Source organism: Nematolebias whitei, chromosome 5, assembly GCF_014905685.2.
Source record: "Nematolebias whitei isolate Nwh7 chromosome 5, NemWhi1, whole genome shotgun sequence".
NCBI lineage: Eukaryota > Metazoa > Chordata > Actinopteri > Cyprinodontiformes > Rivulidae > Nematolebias > Nematolebias whitei.
The window spans coordinates 20720039-20725319 of record NC_056502.1 but is presented as its reverse complement, the minus strand read 5'-3'; the positions used below and the strand labels follow the sequence as shown (position 1 = coordinate 20725319).

Below are 5281 nucleotides of genomic sequence, written 5' to 3'. Positions count from 1 at the left end.
AGAAAGGCATTTCATTCTGACTGAAGTGACAAACTAACAGATCGTCTGAATGAAGCCAAGAGCAACACGGCTCGCTCGTGAACATTTCTTATCAAGCGATTGCTGTTGTAGAAACCTTTGCACTGCCGTCTTTTCTGCATTACACTGTTATTCCAGACCACCAGTGTTCAAATGATGATTCCAGGACAACAAAAAAGCACACTGTTGGTATTTAATAAGGAATATACTTGGATAATAATGTCGGGGCAGACAAAGAACGTCAGCATCAGAGTTCACAACATCGCTGACATATTTAAGGAAACTACTCTATGCTACAATAAATGGCTCTGGATTTTCTTACCATCCATCCATTTTCTTTACCCACTTATTCCATTTTGGGTCACGAGGGTCGCTGGTGCCCATGTCCAGCAATCACAGTGCGAGGGGCGGGGTACACCCTGGACGGGTCGCAAGTCCATCACAGGGCCACACAGAGACAAACGAGACAAACAACCATTCACTCTCTCACTCACACCTAGGGACAATTTAGAGTTACCAATCAGCCTAACATGCATGTTTTTGGACTGTGGGAGGAAACCAGAGTACCCGGAGAAAACCCACGCATGCACGGAGAGAACATGCAAACTCCACCCAGAAAGGCCCCTGGACCGGGGTTTGAACCAGGGACCTGCTGGCTGAGAGGCAGCAGCTCTACCAGTTGCGCCACCGTGCTGCCCCAGGATTTTCTTACCATCAGTTTCCAAATATTGTTGCGAAATATTAGACATTAATGTTAATTTGTATTCATATTTGCATTGACACTAGCAGCTGCTGAACTTTATCCAACTTATAAGTGGGCCCAGTTGATGAATGTAAGGATTGCTCTGTTGATGTATTAAACTCTACAGACACGTTTGATAAACAGTTCAAGCCAGGACTGAGAGAGGTTGAAGCCAGCTGTTGCATCTTTCTGCCGCCAAACGAAGTAGTAACAGAGGCAAAATGGTCAACACAAGAATAGGCAAGCCGGCTTTGCAGAATGTACGACAACCCAGCCGCAAGATTTAAAAGCTTAAACAAGAATAAACAGAGGAGAACTGATGATGACACACAACTTTGCACTTTGTTAAAAAAAAAAAAAGATTGCTTAACCATAAAGATGATCGCTAAACTGAGTTCATCTGCTATGTTTAAAGATAATAGGGAGGTGTCTGCGACACGTTTTGATTTGCATTAATCCACGCCTCTTATAGTTCTAAACTTGTTTAATTTCTGGAGGCTCACATTAACACCTTCCGGGTCTTGATCACACCCACAGTAGTCTATTATAGACATATTACTGTTGCCATTTAAAAATATCACATATTTTGTTTTGAGTTGGATAATAATAATAATACAGTCTCTATTCCTTCACCTGGCGTTAAATTTCAATGTCCATGTGTTGGTGATGTTTCACAAGAAGCCAATTATCTCCCGTCTTAAGATACTCTCTCAACATATTAGGGGTACAATGGACCAAACCATTGTTAGGGTAGTGAGGGGGCGGGGCCTAATTTTAAAAAAAGTTTGTAAATTACTTTTGTTTGAATAAATTCTGGGAAAAAGGGGGCAGATATCATAAGATTTATTCTTCTTCTGCTGCCTTTCATTAGATTTTTTTATTGTATATATATATTTTTTTTTTTTGTTTGTTTTCTATTGTATATAGTTATTTTATTTTTAATGAAATGAAAAATTTTCTAAAAAAAAAGTGTAAATGGAGCGTTCAGATAAAAATAATGGTGGATATGCTCTCTGTTTCTTTGTATTACTTAAAACTATAATTTACGCCAAAGATTTATTAGGAGAAGACAATCTCTGTATTTCTAATAGGCTATAAATGGATCGCTGGTTAGTAGGAACAGAAGACCTTTGATCATTTCAGTATAGCTCATAATTTATATTGCGAGACGCCACAATAAATTAATGTGTCTGAGGAATATTTTTGTTTGATTTAGTCGAGTTATTTATTCAACGAATGTCTTCTGCTTGTAAACTTGTATTCCGTTAGAAGCTTTTATTCTTTTAAAGCTGCTATAAATCAGTGACAACTATCCACGAGCACAGTAAAGTATGGATACAAGCCAGTTTCAATCTGTCTTCAACATGGTTTGAACAATCTTTAGAATGAGGAAAACTACACTCATATTTGATGAACACTGACACTCACTCACCATGAGTCACCCTGCAGAGTGAACACATTAAAAGTCTTTATGAGATACTGTAGCTGAGTTTTTGTTTGCACGTTTCCATGCTACACTGTAAGTCAGAGGTTTTTCCTTTTGGACTTTATCACCATGCATGGATGCATATCAGATGTTTAGCAACCTATTCTTATAGTTAAGGTGCAGAGTTGGGGTGGGGGTGGGGGTGTGGGGAAGACATTCATTGCATTTGCTATAGTTTCTCCCACTGGTCTACCTGGTGAACACCGTAGCAAATATTTAATTTTCATTTCATTTTACAATACATTTGATTGTACTTTAACCCCCCCACCCCCTAAAGTGCTCATACAAAAACTCCCTGTTTACTGTCTGTAAATTGTACCTCATTTTCCCCAATGGGAGGCTACTAAAGGATGTATCTACAACAGGTAAGATATTGACTGCTCACAACCATTCCACTGAAACATCACTTCTAAATATCTGAACTATCCCTTTAACGCCTGTCTTCTGAACACTGAATAAGACGCTCCACAGTCCACAGCTCCATCACTGTTCACAACAACAACAACAACAAGGAGACAGGAGGACAACAGATCGGCGGCAGCCAATCAGCGACCTGGTTTCTCTTCAGCATCTCACGGGGAGGGAGGTGAGGGGGGGTTCGGTGAGGACGGGAAGCTTTGAGCAGAACAGATCCGAGCGGGGAGGAAAGACACCCGAAGGCTCCTCCAGGAGGAAAACTATGATTTGAAATCGACAAGGAGCTGAAGGATTACGTCATCAGGTGATTATTTCCATGTTTGGCAGAATGGAAACGTTTTGTTCGTTTTCGTTTGGACAAACACAAACTGCGGATTCCAGGTTGCATGCATTTGTTTTGCTCCGATCAGGTGTTTTGTTTCCGCACACGTGCATTTTATGTGCATTTTTATTATTTTTGCAGTAAATGTGCGCCGACAACAACAAACGAGTCACGTGGGCTCTTGTGGATCTTTATGTAACAGGTTCTCTGCTCTCATTGCAGCCATATTCAGTCATATAAACTGTTCTCAGCGCGTGCAGCCAAAGACAATCGTGTGTGTGTGTGTGTGTGTGTGTGTGTGTGTGTGTGTGTGTGTGTGTTTTGATGGATTGATTAATTAGAGCTGCAACCTTTGAGCCAAACTGCTGAGTTACATAATCCAGCATGGAAAAGATTTATTCTCTCAATAAGCAGCTTCCTCATGAATGGAGCTGTGGGAGTGTAGATGGAGAACAGCCTGTTCCTCAAATTAAATGCATGGATTCATTAATTAATTAGATTCAGTTTCTACAGTGACATCGTTTTTTCACGTGAAGTGTTTGTGTCTTCTCACCTCTGGCTCTGCAGATTTGCTCTCCTCCAAAGGTTGGATTAGATCTGCCTGATATGAAGTTGCCCCAGTTTTTACAGCTCAAGGTTCAAATGAACGCATCCAAGAGCCTCTGGGTTCTGTCACCGACAATTAACCTCAGCATATTCTGAAAATCATCATGTTTTGTTCAGGGATGGTTAAAGAAACAAGTGCAAAGAGAAAACAGGATGTTTACATCCACCATGTTGGTGTGTGCTACTCTGAGCTCCTTTTAGAACATGGAGACGTATGTTTTACAACCTAAAATTAAACTGCAGAAAGAGCATTTCTGCAGAAATGCAGTGTGAACGCTGAGAGCCAAATGACTTTGCTAAAAATCTGTTGAAAAAACTGCAACTTGTTAAACAAGCAAAACTAACAAAACAGTATGGCATAAAAGTTAAAACTACACTAAAGGTCAAATAGCAACACAGTAACTAACAAATAAAACAGCTACAGCTTAAAGTTAACAAAACTAGCAATAAGCAGTAGCTTTTAGCTACTGATTAGCAACGTTGCTAAAACCTAATGTTAATAGAACAGTAGCCTAAATCAGCAAAACAGTAGATCAAAGCTAAAATTACCATCACTGTAGCTAAAATCTAAACTTGTTAGGACAGGAGTTCAAAGCTTAAATGAGAAGAACTAGATAAAAGCAACATTTTGCAAACCAGGAACTGGGGCTGTTGCCTCTCAGCGAGAAGGTTGCCAGTTTGAATCCCAACCAGGGGGCCATTCTGGGTGGAATTTACAGGTTCTCTCCGTGCATGTGTGGGTTTTCTCTGGGTACTCTGGTTTCCTCCCACAGACCGAAAACATGCATGTTAGGCTGATTGGTAACTCTCAGTTGTCTGTAGGTGTGAGTGAGAGAGTGGATTGTTGTTTGTCTCGTTTGTCTCTATGTGTCCCTAAGATGGACTGGAGACCTGTCCAGGATGTCCCCCACCTCTCATACAGTGATATGGGCACCAGTGACACCCGTGACCAAAAAAGGAAGAAGCGGGTAAAAATGGATGGATGGATGGATGATGGATGGATGGAGCTAAAACTTGAAATTATTAGGAAAGTAATTAAAGGCTTAAAATAACTGAATAGCAGATAAAAGCTAAAATGAGCAGAAATGTCACCACAAGCTCAGTTTATTAGAATAGTTGTTTAAAATTTAAACCAGCAAAACAGTATATAAAAGCTAAAATGAGCAAATCAGTAGCTAAAAGCTAAAAGTAAAGCATGTTGATGTAGATTTCAAAGAGCACAACATTTCTCTGAAAGAAGCAAAAAGAGTTCTTATTTTAGTATTCATCCATTATCTTTACCCGCTTCTTCCTGATCAGGTCACAGGGGTCACTGGTGTCCATGTCCAGCAGTCAACTGTGTGAAAGGTGGGGGACACCCTGGACAGGTCTCCAGTCCATCACAGGGACACAAAGAGACAAATAACCATTCACTCTCTCACTCACACCTAGGGACAATTTAGAATTACCAATCAGCCTAACATGCATGTTTTTGGTCTGTGGGAGGAAACTGGAGTACCCGGAGAAAACCCACACATGCACAGAGAGAACATGCAAACTCCACCCAGAAAGGCCCCCGGCAGGGATTCGATCTGGCAACCTTCTTGCTGAGAGGCAACAGCTCTACCACTGAGCCACCATGCCACCCTGTGCACGCTTTAGTGTCTAATAAATAAATACTCATTTAAAATGAACAAATGTGTGTGTGTGG

The 5281-nt window shown here is 40.7% G+C and overlaps 1 protein-coding gene across 1 annotated transcript in view; it reads left to right on the top strand.

The window, feature by feature from the left end:
* Positions 1-2827: 2827 nt before the first annotated feature.
* LOC119410085 (tubulin polymerization-promoting protein) overlaps positions 2828-5281 on the top strand; it is an 18576-nt gene continuing 16122 nt past the window's right edge. The window contains exon 1 of the mRNA XM_037676989.1: positions 2828-2967. The gene's annotated coding sequence lies outside the window, so the exon portion shown is untranslated. The remainder of the gene's footprint in view (positions 2968-5281) is intronic.